We start from the raw sequence: 16021 nt of genomic DNA, 5'->3' as shown, positions 1-16021 counted from the left end.
TATGATTCAATAGTGAGTAATTGTTATCATGATTAATTGCAATTGTCTCAACTGTAAAGGTAGAAGTTTTGTAACAGAAACAGAGGGGGCAGTTAATCTTACATTCCAGAAACAGAAGACTCTAGGACCATCAAGGAAGAAGAGCATGAGCGAAATGTGATACCCTATCCAGAGAAGCAGTGACACCAGAGATGGAGGCAGAGATGAGGACATGGAGAGACAGAGCAGCTGAGAACTCTAGATTCATGGAAAGAGAAAGGCTGGATGCTGGCAGCCAGGATGCAGGCTTGCATAATGTACCCTTTGGTTGTTTAAATTATTACATACCCTGAGTGTTTTTGTGTATACACCTCCCTCCCCTCCCCCAAAAAAGAGGGAATATAACCAAGTACTGTTGAATGATGATGCATGGAGGAGATTGTAATCATTGCAGTGAAATGATGAGTGTAAAACCGATGTTCTCCCATGTAAATTATCACTCAATTCACACACACAAAAAAAGTATTCCTAATAAACAAAGAAGAAATGATTTTTTAAAGGAATTTTAAAGAGAATTTTATATTTGTGAAATTGGACGTAGTCTTTTCTCAATTACCCAGTTCATACTAGTATCAATCCCACTTTCAGAACTGTTTAGTGAAGAGTTTTCTTCACATATCTCAGCTATCCCTTACTCTTCTGTATCTTCATTCATCATCAGTAAAGATCTGTTATCTAAGTGTAGAAGTATTTTTAACTTTGCCTATTTTTAACTTTCCCAACCCACTCGTTTCTAAGTAGATCCTCTAGTTCCTTGTCATCCTCTTTTCACTGGTTTGATTCATGTACTTGAACTTTACACTTTAAAAAGCATCGTTAGAGCTATTGGTTCCTTCAAAGACCTGCTTGCTGTATGTACAATTGCCAGCAGTCTCACCTAATTATTTAAATTAATTGTATTTGGCATTTTAATGCTTCTTAATTTAAACTTCGAACGTTAAGCCGTAGAGAAATAAAGATAAAATTACCTCTCTGTCTTCTCTGCACTTGGAGCAGCTTTCCTGCCACAGCCGCTCATCTCCTGAAAATGTACACCTAAACCAAATTCATCCGCACCCCTTCCCTGGTCAGGAGCACCTCTCAGCTTCTGAGCCAACCATTGTCTGCAGTGCTGCTGAAACAACCCCAGACACTGACAGATGAGCGCTCCAGTGGCTTGATGGCCCCACGTGGCCTGGCCTCACTTACTTCTAGTAGAAGCTTCCAGACCAGCATCATCTCAAGAGACATCGACACAGCAGCCACGTTCATCGGGGCTGGGGCTACCACACTTGGAGTGGCTGGCTCTGGAGTTGGGATTGGGACTGTGTTTGGAAGCCTTCTCTGAAGCAGCAGCTCTTCTCCTATGCCGTTCTGGGCTTTGCCCTCTCGGAGGCTATGGGGGTCTTGTGTCTGATGGTGGCCTTTCTCATCCTCATCACCACGTGAAGGAGTCATCTCCACTTCCCAAGTTCTTTCTGTCCATGTCTCATCTGCCCTACATATTCCTTTCCTTGTACCTCCCCAGGCAGTCTGGGGAAAGTAATTGGCTCCGGGTTTTACAGAGGGAAGGTAAGTAAATGCTGTATTGATAAGAATAAAAAATAAAAAAAATTAAAAAAGGGTAAGTTACCTAAACCCTACATAGAGGGGATTACATTATATGTGTATTACCTTCCCGTTACCAAGGCGGTGGTGGGTGGTTGTGTGCTGTTGAGTCAGTTTCAACTCATAGTGACCCTACATAGGGTTTCCAAGGCTATAAATCTTTACAGAGCAGAAACCATCACCTTTCTCCCATGGAGTAGCTAGTGGATTCGAACTGCTGACCTCATGGTTAGCAGCCCAACATATGATCTACTATTCTACCAGATCTCCTTTGATTACCAAGAATGGGCTGTATTTTGAAGAATGTCAGTATGAACACTGCGTTCATAAAAAAGATGCCAAGCCAAGTTTATGTTCTGTTTGATCTAAAGAAATCCTTAAAACCATTGCCCACATTTCATTTCCCCCCATTTGTTTATTTAAGAAAAATGAGCACTAGATGTCTGAAGGAATTTGTAATGAGCCTATGTTAAAACTAGTCTTTAACAACCTCAAAGTAATCAACCATCATGTATCAACTCTGTAAGTGTGACCCGTAGTATAGAAACTACTTCTTTAAAGCTCTACTTACACAAAAATAAAACTTCGTATCCTGCTCCCTCAAAGAATGTATAATAGATTATTTTAAGACTATGATGGTAGGGTAACGGAAATAAAGCTACAATTACAACTTTTCAGTATTAAAAAGTGACTGCTAGGGAAACCCTTGTGAGCCGCTATAGGATCAGCACTGGACCAAACCACAAGGTTGGCAGTTCAAACCTACCAGCTGCTCCTAGGATATCCTAGACAGAACAATGGCACTTAACAACAACAAGGGAAACAATAACATTAGTTAAGTACACACCTTAGAATAATCAACCATGTGATATTAAAAGGGCAGCATGTGGCCAAGAATAAAATGAAGAAGAATTAGGAAAGAAGAGGGAATGGAAACCAGAAACACAAGAAGGAAGTTGGATACATGACATTACACTGAAGGAATTGCAATCAATAAGATGAAACAAAATATGTATCGATTGTTGAATATAATACAGATAGTCTGCTCTCTAAACTTTCACAGAATTCACAACATAAAGTAAAAGAAAAAGTAACTACTAAATGCTAAAAATGTGTATGGAATTGTGAAGACATGTCACAGAATGCAGCTAGAATAGTTATGCAATATATTTTTTTAATTGTCTAGCCCTGTGTATTGTCCTAATAACTAAATTCATATCATGTTTTCTGCTACATACGTTGCTCTTTGGTAAAAAAAAAACACTCATGGTCTGTACTCAAGAAATGCCTAAAATTGATCTGTGATCATTTGTAAAGTCAATCTAATAAATTATGTATTTTCTATCTAAAACATTTTTAAATCATTTTAAATCATTTAACTTTAAAATAGATTTCAAATACCAAGAAAGATGATAATGACAACTTTATACTCAGAAGTACCAATCCCATTTTAGCATATTAGATAAAAATGAAACAGATAAAATAACACAAGATAAAGAGAAAATTCTCAAAAGCGGTAAAACTGGTAAAATAATAGTAATAATAAATTACCTACAAAGCAAGAGAAATGAGGTAGCAGCCTTCTTAGTGATCTCTTCAATCATAGTAGAAAAACTATCAAAGTCAGAATTTATACCCAGCTTTCATGAAGTCAGAGACAGTGTTGGTCTTGAAAATGTATAATATACACTGAAATCAAGTGTTGAATTCTGAGAGCAGATAAGGTATGTTGTTGTTGTTGTTAAGTGCTGTCGAGTCAATTCCAACCCATAGCAAACCTTATAGAGTTTCTGAGGAGCAGCTGGTGAGCTTGAACCGCCAAACTTGAAGTTCAAATGGCTTTGAAGTCTGGCACATTAACCCACAACGCCATACCAGGACTTTATATAGCTCTCTGGTAGCGTAGTGGTTACGAATCGGGCTGCGAACCTTAAGGTCAGCAGTTCGAAACTACCAGCCGCTCCGCGGGAGAAAGATGAGGCTTTCTACTCCCGTAAAGATTTACACCCTCGGAAACCCTGTACAGGGTCGCTATGGGTCGGAACCGACTCGATGGCACTTAACAACAACAACAACAACATATGATCTGCTAACTACAAGATCAAAGGTTCAGACACATCAGGTACTCCTTGGAAACCCTATATAGGGTCAGTATGAGTTGGAACCAACTCAATGGCACTTAAACTATATAAGATTCTGGTGGTACACTACTTTAAAATATTAACAATTTTTAAATGAAACACCACTATATGAAGCAGATACAATCAAAGCTGTCTAGATTGAAAAGGTGGGTATATGAAAAGTACCATCTCTTCCTTTCTCATCTGATGGCTCCTGAGGTATCACAGATCTGGAAACGAACTCACCTCTATGGATCAATTTTCCACAAAACAATACATAGGTCTATAAGGGGAATAGTATAACTAGGGAGGTACACACCCCTTAGCACAATAAGCCATTTGAGATCAAAAGGGCAACATTTACCCAAGGGCAAATTCAGAAGGATTACAAAAGGAGAAATAAAAACAGTGAACAAGTGTTCCAAGGAACACTTTTATTTTGTCAGCTTTTTACTGTGAACCAGGTGAAGGTTTACAGAGCAGATCAGTCTTCCACTAACAATTCATGCACATTTTGCTTCATCTCATTGATCACAATCTGCACAATCTAACGTCACTTATCATACTTCTTCCCTGTGTTTACTGTTTTTATTTCTCCTTTTGTAATCCTTCTGAATTTGCCCTTGGGTTAATGTTGCCCTTTTGATCTAAAATGGCTGATTGTGCTAAGGGGTGTGTACCTCCATAGTGTTACAATTCCCCTTATAGATCTATGTATTGTTTGGTGGAAAATTGATCCGTAGAGGAGAGTTCATTTCCAGATCTGAAAGGTGGCTAAGGGACACAGTCTCAAGGGTCCCACCAATCTCTATCTGACAAGTAAGGCTGGTCTATTTTATGACTTTAAGTTTGTTGTACATTTTCTACCACTCTAGCCCGAACCTTCTAATGGGTTTCCTTTCAGAGAATGGTAATGGTAGCCAGACACCATCTAATTCTTCTGGTCTCAGCGTTGTGGACCAAGGAACACATTTAAAACATCACTGGATGCTTGAAAAGATCCCTCTGTTCAAATTCAGAATACTTGGATTTTATTCTTAACCTGCTAGTAACCTTAACCAAGTTTTTAGTCATTTCAATTAGGAAACTTTTGGTTAATGCAGGTTAAGTAGGTTTCTGTATTATGAGTTATGTGTGGGTATTGAGAATTTGTTGGAGAGGGTGCACTGGAAAGCTGTATGATTTGGGACTTGCTAGACTACAAGATCTACATGGCACTTCAACATTATTCTGTTTAATTCTGAACACTCAAGAGCACAGTATGAACAGACAGGAGTTTCACATTTGCAATCCCTGAATGAGGGCTTCTCATTATTCTATGCGCCAGTGATAGCGGTGAAGAAAGACAGTGAATGCATCCTCTTAACTCCCCTGTGGCTACTAAAGCAGTTTTTATTTGACCCAGAAACAAAATCTTCTCTTACCTTCATCCAGTATCTGTGTCATATCACCTCTCCCCTTATTGCTGTCATCGATTCACCTGGTCCAGCTTATTGCTTTACATTCTTTGAGAACTCTGTCATTTGATTCACTGTCTTCCTCCTACACTTCGCCTTTCACAAAAACAGGAGTGAATTGAATGTCTATGTGGTCAGTAAATCTAGTCCCCTTCCCTCTTAGTTTCGGAATGTCATCAGCCACAGTGCCCTGAAGCCATACTCCGCTTCATCCTACTTCAATGGCCACATTGGAGCTGCTTGCTTTCTGAAGTTTTAAGCTTCAATATCCTCCCTCTTTCCTAGTAACCCCATAAAACAGATTCTTAGATATCGTATCTTTTCCAGTTCTTTGTTCTTATATTTATCAGTTTCTCCTGACCACATTTGTGCCCTTTCTAGCTGTGTCGCTCGTTAAAATCGCTCTATTTGTAATACATCATTTCTGTTCTCTCTGTTCTTCCTTTGTCTCCGTTAAGGTAGAAGAAACACTTTCCCTAGTCATCCTCCATGTGTCAAGACCTCTAGTGGAATGAAATTGCTCAATTTTGTTCATACATACACTCCTTTCAGGAGATTAAAAATCTGATTGGTGAATATTGGAAGTGGATCTATGCATACTTAACTCAACTCTTCCTAAATCCTCTTTGGGTTTTGCCTTCTTTCAGAGAGTGTATGCTCAGCTTTCTTCAAGCTCTGTCTGCCTACAGGGAGCATACATTCTACCTTACTCCGTGGAGTACAGAATCATTACACACAGGGGGCACCTCGCACTGTTTAACACTGCCTATGCCTGCATGCCTACATCGGACTGATTTAGATCATTCTGCAAATCAGTCTGTATCAGTAATGGTTGTTAATGTATTTTTTCCATGCCTAATAAAAATAAAAAAAATCCCCTTAAATATGTATTCTCTGCTTCTTTCCTCAGTTGGCTGAGGGCAACTGGGAGAAAATTATGGAACTGCACATCCCCTTGCTGTTTCCAGTGATTTTGGGCAATCCTTTGCTTGCCACAGCGGATTCTTTTTTCACTTTCTCTTGGCAAGTCCACTCACATTTCTTGACTTTTCCCAAGAACCTTATGTACCTTTCCCATAACCAGCAGTTGAAATCATTTCCTGAACCTCAAAGTTAATAGTCATAGAAGTTCTTCATTCTCCACCTCCCATCTGCAATGTTATTCTATCTTTACCCATCTTCTTTTCCTTCCCTCTCTTCTAAGGAGCTCTGGTAGTGTAGTGGGCTGCGAACCTTAAGGTCAGCGGTTCGAAACTACGAGCCACTCCATGGGAGAAAGATGAGGCTTTCTACTCCCGTAAAGATTTACACCCTCGGAAACCAAGTACAGGGTCGCTATGGGTCGAAATTGACTCAACGGCACTTAACAACAACAACTTCTTAGGAGAAGTACTTTTTCTCTAGTCCCATGTTAATTTCTGCATTTTTCTCTATCCCATCCTTTCCTTTTACCCTTTGTCCTTACTTCATAGATGAATGTCTCTCCCATCATTCACCCTTGTCTATTCTAGAACTGTCTACTCAGTGGCCTAAAAACATAGTCAAGCCTCTTTGAATTCAAGAAGTCCATCCACTGGCTTTGTACCTGTCTTTAAAAAATCAACAACAAAAAACTAGTTTCCATGGAGTTGATTCAATCTCATGGTGACCCAGTTACAGTCAAACCTTCATTCCAGTCTCTGCTTACTCTCTGCCTTCTTGTTGCATTCACATTTTTCTATCCATTGCCGTCAGGTTTTTATTGTCCCCTTCACTCACCCACCCCGCCTACCTCACCCCAACTAAATCAGCCTTAAACAAAAGTCCACATGCACGGTTTTGATGTCTCCCAACTCTACATATCCAATAGAACTCTAACTGTCCATCAGGAGCCCCATGGATCCTTCAAACACAATGACCCCAAGTTATGTTCTTATCTCTCCTCCATCTTGTTCCTACTCCTTTGATCCAAGTTTCCTATCTGTTAATGGAAATATTGTTGATTCAGTATACTAAATCAGAATCTTGGAAGTGACTCAACTTTCAGGTCTCTGTCTCCCACCCAGCCTTCTCCATATTGTATAATCATTCTGAATTTCTTTCCGTAACCCTAAGTTTTATTTCCTCATTCTTCACATTTGCTACAATCCCCAATTCAGACTTGTTTCAGTGTTGTCTTGGCCTCCAAATGGTTTTATCTGTTTTATGGGTTTGCCCCTTCTTATGTGAAAGATGCAGCTTGCTGCTCCCAAAAAGATTTTAAAAGTCTTGAAAACCCTATATAGGGTTAATGGGAGTCAGGACTGACTCAGAAGCACTTAACAACAACAACAGCCTCCTGGTGTGGAGCTGTAGGATAAGCACTGGACTGATAACCACAAGGTCAACAGTTCAAACACACCAACCATTCCTTGGAAACCCTACACAGAGTCACTATATGGCAGAACCAACTTGATGACACTTAACAACAACTATAAATTTGTTGACCAAAATAATTTCTGAAATGCAAATGTGATTGTGTTACTCTCCCACTGAAACTCTTTCTAATTTTGCACTGTGTCCAGAATGAATGCCCAAATGCCTTTCCATGTCATGTAAGACCCTTGTCTACCTTTCCCGCCTCTTCTTCCACAATTATCTTTCTTGACATTGTGGCAATATGGAATGCCCTCTACCTAATATCTACCAGCAGGGCTCCTCTTACCCGTTAGGTTCCAGCTCAGTGGGGCCTGGATGACTTTCCACATGGTATTGCATTATTTACTTACATGGTATCATTTACTGGACAGAAAGCTACCTGAAAACTCTGACAGTCTGTCCCAGTGCTGCTGTTAAGTGCCATTGAGTTTGTTCTCACTTATAGAGACCCTGTATAGGGTTTTCGAAAAGCGGCTGGTGAGCTTGAACCGCCAACCTTGTAGTTCAAACCGACTTTGCAGTCCAGCATCTTAACCCACAGTGCCACACCAGGACTCCAAGCTTCATGCAGCATAATGCTTAGCATGCTGTTGTTGTTGCTGTTAAGTGCCGTCGACTTGGTTCTGACTCATAGTGACCTTGTATAGGGTTTCCAAGGAGCAGCTGGTGAGCTTGAACTGCCGACCACATAGTACAGCCCATTAACCCACAGTGCTATATAGTTGTTGTTGTTGTTAAGTGCCGTCGAGTCATTTGTTGAGAAATGCTATCAGCTGACAAAATATGACTAAGAGGAAATACTAAGCAAAATAAGAATTGACATGTTCAAACAGCAGAATCTAGTGTGCTTTTAAAAAGAATCCCTATATCTTTTAAATTTGGGGTAAAATTATTTTAAAATGAAAAGATTGCACATTTTAAAGGAAATTTATATAGTGATAGAAACTCTGTGGTGAATGTACTTCTAAACTTTAGTTAAATATGAAAATACATTTGAAGTTTTCAATAGAGAGTCAGGTGGGGATGGAGGATAATGCCATTTCCAAACTTGTAAAGACTGTGACCACTTACCACCACAGAGCTCCCCAGAACACTGCTACACAATGTGCTTCAGAAAGAAGGAAGGCAAGCACAGATACGCAGAATGAAATTGCACCAACAGCACAAATCACAGAATTGATATATTATCTTTTTACATTTTTTTCCTTTTTTATATTTTGTTTTCGTATTCTTGTTTTATTTTTTGTTGTTTTATTTTGCGGTTTATATTGATTGATTTATTATAGTTATTATATTTTAATTTAAAAACTCTCTTACTTCAAATGACAAAGTTAACCAATGAAATTGTAGTATAGGATGTCAAAGTGTATGAAAGTAAGAAGGAAAGATTATAATCCTAGAAAACATTAGACTTTGTTAGAAAAATATGTAGTTAAATGTTAATGTTAGAAATTTATAGTACCCCTAGAAAGAATCAATATATAATCTGTATATCCTGAATGTTGTTGTTAGTGCATTCAAGTCAGTTGTGACTCATAGTGACCCTATATAGGGTTTCCGAGGCTTTCCTCATCTTTCTCCCCCAGAGTATGTGGCTCAAACCGAGGACCTTGTGGTTCGCAGCCCAGATATCATGAGTCGAGAGAGTGAAAACAATACATAAAAGAAGTTTTTACTTCAACAGAATTAATCCATCATGAAGTTATAGTAATCATAAATGTGTAGGTTTCTAACCGTAAGTCCTCAAAATTTAGAAATCCCAAGGTGACAAAATTAGGATATATTGACAAGTCAACAAAGAAGTCAATATAACTGTGTCAGAAATTAATAGTTCAAGTTCAGATCACTAGTAAGGAGGGAAAAAATTGAACAATTACTTGAATGAATCTCAGAAATCTAAATAGTCTTTATTGATTTCATATGGACCCCTCTAAGATCGGTTTGAACCGCAAAGTCAGTGGTTCAAACTCACCAGCCACTCCTCAGGAACCCTACACAGGGTCACTATGAGTCGGAACCAATTCTACAGCCCTTAACAACAACAATGCAATAAATATAGAAAGTGTGTTTTCAATAATTCTTAGCACTTTCAAATGGCTTATCTTTCAGTGCAAGTTTCCCAGGATAATTCTTTTTCTAAACAAGTTTTCTTCTAGTTTTCACTCAAGTATACTCTCTAAGACTTATGTGTTCCTTGTTATCTATTGAAGTCACTGGACCAGTCAGAGGATGTCTGCTGTGGTTATAATTTGAGACTGATGTGGCTCCTGGGATCTTCCCATTTTGACCAATGTCTTTCTCGCCATCCTTTGAACAGTCATTAGTAGAAGAATTAGTCACACTGATGTGAAGTTAAGCTTGTGGCCTTGAGTTCAGAAGTGCTCACGTAAGTTTTCTGAAGAGGAAACTTTCTGTTTGAATCCCTGGTTGTCTTAAGAGTAAGACTCACAGTCTAAGAGTTATTTGTATTATTTGGAAGTTTTCCTGAAAGATAATGCAAGGAATGTAGTGGAATAAACCCGAAAATGATGGACATTCACCAGTGCCCTCTAATGTCATCATCACCTCTGAGAACCTTTTATGGTTTTTCCCAAAGGGAACATAATTACATGCTGTTGCCAACTCATAGTGACCCTGTCTAGGGTTTCCCAGGAGTGGCTTCAACTGTCAACCTTATGATTCACAGTCCTGTGCTTTTCCTATCGCACCACACCAGGAGTCCACATTATCAAAATGTTGTTGTTGTTGCTGATAAGTACCCTCACGTGTTCCAACTCATAGTGACCCTGTATAGGGTTTCCAAGGAGCAGCTGGTAGGTTTGAACCACTGACCTTGCAGTTCAGTGCTGAGTCCATCACTCTAAGCCACCATTACTGGGCTGGGTGCTTCTTGTTTTTACTTTCCCAGTGACATCAAAGAATGAATGTGCTGCTCTTCAAAATTAAGAGTGCCGCTACAGTCCTGCTAGAGGCTGCCCGGCTAAGAGGTTTCCCGGGAGCCTCACGTACTGTTTAGAGCTCTACACTACTTCACAATCTACCAATCCCTTTCTTACACTCCTTTCATCTGATAGTACCCAAATCTTAAAATTTAGGCAAGAAAGTTACTAGTACCTTTTGAGACTAAGAGAATTAAAAGTGACATCTAGAATTTCAAGTGACTTTGTGGAGATAAAAGGACTGAATCCTATATACTCTAACTCAAATGTCACTGGCTCTCGTACACTCTTGGTCTCCGACATATATTGTGAGGAGGGTCTGTGGGGTAGAGGCATACTGTGTACTATTGCTCAGGAACATTTTTAATTCTGCTAGATTGACCTTGTAGTCCAGCACATTGACCCACAGAACCACACCAGGACTCTAACAACAATTAAATATACCAAAATCAGACTTTGGAAGAGCACTCTCACCCTCTGCATCAGCAACACTTGGGCTTATAATCTGACTTGTGTAAATTTAAGCGTTTGGTTGTTGTTGTAAGTACCATGGAGTCGGTTCCAACTCATAGTGACCCTGCACAGGGTTTCCGAGGCTGTAAATCTTTACGGGAGCAGAACGCCTCATCTTTCTCCCGCAGAACCGCTGGTAGTTTTGAACTGCTGACCCTGAGGTTCACAGCCCGATTCACATAGCTAACCAAAATTGGTAATTCAAGCCCGCCCAGGGGCTCTACAGGAGGAAGACCTGGCAAGCTCTGCTCCAATTAGGATTCAAGTCTAGCAAACCCTAAAGGCCAATTCTACTCTAACATATGGGTTCACTATAAAATAAGGAGCTCTGGTAGCATAGTGGTTACAAACCAGGCTGCGAACCACAAGGTCAGCAGTTCAAAACTGTTCCATGTGAGAAAGATGAGGCTTTCTGCTCCCGTAAAGATTTACAGCTTCAGAAACCCTGTACAGGGTCACTATGAGTCGGAACCGACTCCATGGCACATAACAACAACAACAACAAATGAATCAAAATAGACTTGATGGAGCTCTAGAATCAGCACTGGACTGTGAACCACAAGGTCAACAGTTCAACCCCACCAGCTGCTCCTCAGAACCCTCTATAGGGTCACTATGTGTCAGAACAACAATAAAGTTCTAAGGAGCCTTTGTGGCCACTGGGGGTTAGGTGCTGGGATGCTGATTGCAAGGTCACTAGTTCAAACCTACCAGCCACTACTCAAGACGGAGATGAGGCTGTCTGCTCCCATAAAGATTTAAAGTATCAGAAATCCTATATAGGGTCGCTACTAGTTGGCATCAACTCAATGGCAGTGGATTTGGTTTTGTGGTTTGGTTTTAATACAGTTGTAGTGAGCTTCATCACACTAATAATACATGTAAAATGCATAGAATCATGTCTGACATACAATAACTGTTCTGTAAGTGTCTGCATTTGTTGATGTTGACATTCTCATTGTTATTGTTATTATAGTACCAGAAATACTTGACTGTAATCTAAACATTCCAAAAATTCCATTTTGTAAGAGTAAAAGGAAATACTTCTTTCACTGGTGAGGTTGAGAAGGTTCTTTAGTTGTATCAGTAAAGGCCAAGTGCGTTTTCATAGATTAAAGGGGTAGAGAAACACACACAGTATTCTGACAGCTGTTATGTCCACAAAAGTAGAAAAATACTCACTGAGAGACCTTAGTAGGTCTCTCCCCAATCTCTGTAGCCTTCTCACTAACGTGGGCCTTCCTGACCTCCAGGCGTGTTGCTACCATACCGTTGGAATGGTGATGAAAAAGAATGAAGCTGAGTCCATCCAGTGCTGGGGAGGGCAATTCTGGTGATGACAGAAGTCAGAAGTCAGCCACTGTAGCTCAGATAACCTCACTCTTTTTCTTTCCCATCCCCTGGTTCACTTCAGCCCAGAATATTTGCTCCTTCAAATGCAAAACTCCAGTGCTCACAACATCAGAAACAAGCCAAATATAGCCAACAGGAAACTGCATCATTTGAACTTTCTCGAATGTCTGGAAACAATTAAAAGTCCCAAACATCCATTTCTGGACTTCCCTTGTCTTTGTTCTTCTTATTAGTCCTAAGTCCCTGTCTCAGGCCCCTGACCTCCTGACTCATGACTGGTCTCAAAGTCCAAGTCACTTTTGGTCCTTGGCTGGCCTTAGTAGTCCAATTAGGCTGTGACGGAACAGGGCCCTTTGTTCCTTGGGCTCTGTAGACAGTTCTTGTGATTTCTAATCAGAATTGCCTGCTCTTTGGACACCTACCTCCCTAATTTCATGCTTCTAGGAACGTGTTTTCTCTGTGCAATTTGGAGTCATTAACAGGCACTGGATTTGAGGGTTTTGTATTTTAACTTTCTCTGCCCTTCCTTCGAGGGTTCGTTTCTTTGGTCTGGGACTCTAATCTTTCATATGTAATTCGCTCTACTTTTTCATTGGCACAATCCTTTCATAGTCCATGGCCACACACCCATTTGGGCAGTCTGGTTCAGTGTTAAATCATCTCAAAACACATCATCCTAACAAAGTCAGCCACCTCCTACTGTAAAAAGTCACTATGGCCTTCCCTCATTAGGACATATAACAAGAAGCCAAATGTACACAAGGAGACAGTGGTTAGGTGCTCAGCTGCTAAGTGAAAGGTCTGAGGCTCAAACCCACCAGCTACTCCATGGCAGACATGCCTGTAAGACTGCGGCGTAGGAAAGCCTCTGGGGCAGTTCTTCTCTGTCCTTTAAGGTCAGGATGGGATGGAATTGACTTGACAGCACATAACAGCAATGACAACATATTTACATAATCAGTGGTCAAGGGATGATTGACTCCTCACTTTCCTATTTTTGAGAGCTGTATCATCATTGGTTGCTCTTGGAGTACAGATCTGTGACTAGTCATTTGTACATTATAGCTCATCCACGATGCATGATTCTGAGTTATAAATAGCAGTTCCACTGTCTCTCAGGGTTGTTGTTGTTATATACCGTGGAGTCAGTTCCGACTCATAATGACCTGTACAGGGTTTCCGAGGCTGTAAATCTTTACTGGAGCAGAAAGCCTCATCTTTCTCCCCCAGAACAGCTGGTAGTTTCCAACTGCTGACCTTAGGTTAGCAGCCCAATTCGTAACCACTACACTACCAGAGCTCTCAGGATTATAGTATACATTTTCAAGCCTCAACTTCTAAGTAAAATATAATCTATGGCAGGCAAATTAAAGTACAATTGAATTAAATATTAAATTTAGTAAATACGTTGATTTTAAAAATGGAAGTTCCCTGACATATTTTCTCTGATTAATATCTAACCATATATTTAGCTAGATCTCTTGCTTAAACAGTCCTGAGTGGTTTAAATGGCTAACATACTCACTACTAACTGAATGGCTGGTAGTTGAAGTCCGCTCAGAGGCTCCTCAGAAGAAACACCTGGTGATTTGCTTCTGAAAAATCAGCCATTGAAAATCTTATGGCCCTTAGTTCTTCTACTCTGGTATGCATGGGGCCACTGTGAGTCCTAGTCAATTCAACAGCAACTGGTTTGTTGTTTTGCTTTTCTTTTTCAAATCAGGAGTCATGTTTTATGGAGAGTCCTCTCTTTACTCCTTATTATATTTGCATCAAAAGTTCTGTCTCTCTCAAGCTCACTGAGAAACATCTCCCTGCCTTCCCCATTCTGGCCATAAGTGAAGTTATTGTTGTTGTTGTTGTTGTTGTTTTTAAATGCCATCGAGTTGGCACCGACTCATAATGACCTTATGCACAGCAGAATGAAACAATGTCTGATCCTGGGCCAACCTCACTACTGTTGCCACACTTGAGTCCATCAATGCTGCCACCTGGCCAATCCATTTCATTGGGGGTCTTCCTCTTTTTCTCTGTTAGCTGCCCTGTAATCAGTCCTCCCCTCGTGGCAGCCCCATTCACAATGGCATTGGACCAGTGGGATCCATAGGATTTCCATTTGCTGATTTTTTAGAAGAAGATCACCAGGACTTTCATACTAGACTATCTTAGACTGGAAGCTCCACGGCAACCAGTTTAACATCACAGTGATACAAAAGTTTCACTAACAGGAGGCAGGGCTTGATGGCGGCTAGGGTGAAAGTGCAGAGAACCCCGCTGTCAGCAATACTACAGATCCAGGGCACACCTCCAAAACTCAGAACCACAGAGATAGGAATATTGTTAAAGTTTTAAGGCTTATAACTTGTGGAAATTGGAGCTGAAGTAAAAAAAATCGCGTACTTTTGAATCTGCCAGGCCAGGTTCAGAGGCCCAGAGCCGACATCCTGGGCAAATCCAAATGGCAAGACCAAGCGCGGGGAGCAGAAACGCCACAGAAAAACACCTCGGGAACCTTGGAGCAAAAATGGACAATACTCTTTGTCAGTTTTGCTTTGTTCTGATTTACTTTTTTTTCTTTTTTGGTTATCTGGTCACTGGCATGCCCACCATTTGCACACCTCCATTCTGGTGACTAGAGGGGGAGCCTGAGCAAGTGGACACCCCCACCTTCACCACTGGTGGGTTCTTCTGCCATGCATGCACACAGATATTCAGCCCAAGAGCAGGCCCTGAAGGTTTCTTATTTGTTTGTTTTTGTTCTGTTATTTAATATGGGAAAGGGCAGGACAGAGCTGTAGAGAGGAAAAGAGAGTTTAAAAACAAAACAGGCCAAAAATTAAATTTAAAAAGCCTGAGGTGTAGCATAACAACCAACACTGGCATCTTGAACTCTCTCAGGCAGCTTTGAAAGCAAGAAGCTGAAGAGAGGACATTAAAGTCATTCTCATATTAGGCTACAGATTTTTTTTCTTTTTCTTTTTCTTCTCTCCCTCTTCTTCTTTTTTTTTGTTTGGGGCTTGCATTTTTCGTTTTCTTTTTTTTTTTTGTTTTTTTTTGTTTTTTTTTTTTTCTTTCTTTCTCTTTTGTTTTGCTGGTGCTGTTTTGCTGTTATATGCACCCCCTTTTAGCCTTTGGAGTATGCTTTGTCTCCCTATATTACACAAGAAGAGTCAGCAACTGCTACTATACAGCCAACCTACAATCATACCCTATAAAACACCCAAACCCAGGCAAGAACCAATACCAACTGCCATATACCAGGCAAACAGACAACACCTGTGAAAGTTACTCTGATTTACGCAATAAGAAAAGTGAAAAGGGAAGCCCACATCCTGATCACATCTTCTTGGAAGCAATCAGAAAGCATAAAAAATACCAAAACACATTCTCAATTGAATATTAAGGCCACAGATAATCACTAAACATGTCCAAGAAGCAAAAGCAGAAGACCATGTCAGCACATGTCCAGAAACAAGGTAAAATGTCTGAGACAAATGACCTAAAGGTACACCTGGACTCCATTCTGGAAGGAGGACAGGCCTTGGAAATGCCTGAGAAGGAATTCAGAAAAATGATTATAAAATGTTTCAAAACACTTTACAATGGAGTTGAGAAA

The 16021-nt window shown here is 40.3% G+C and overlaps 1 pseudogene; it reads right to left on the bottom strand.

Moving 5' to 3' along the window:
• Window positions 1–1119: 1119 nt before the first annotated feature.
• The window catches only part of LOC102819926, a 23722-nt pseudogene continuing 8820 nt past the window's right edge, over window positions 1120–16021 (bottom strand).

This window comes from Chrysochloris asiatica, unplaced genomic scaffold (assembly GCF_000296735.1).
Source record: "Chrysochloris asiatica unplaced genomic scaffold, ChrAsi1.0 scaffold00006, whole genome shotgun sequence".
In the NCBI taxonomy this organism is placed as follows: Eukaryota; Metazoa; Chordata; class Mammalia; order Afrosoricida; family Chrysochloridae; genus Chrysochloris; species Chrysochloris asiatica.
The sequence above is the reverse complement of the archived record's forward strand: the minus strand, read 5'-3'. Positions and strand labels throughout refer to the sequence as shown.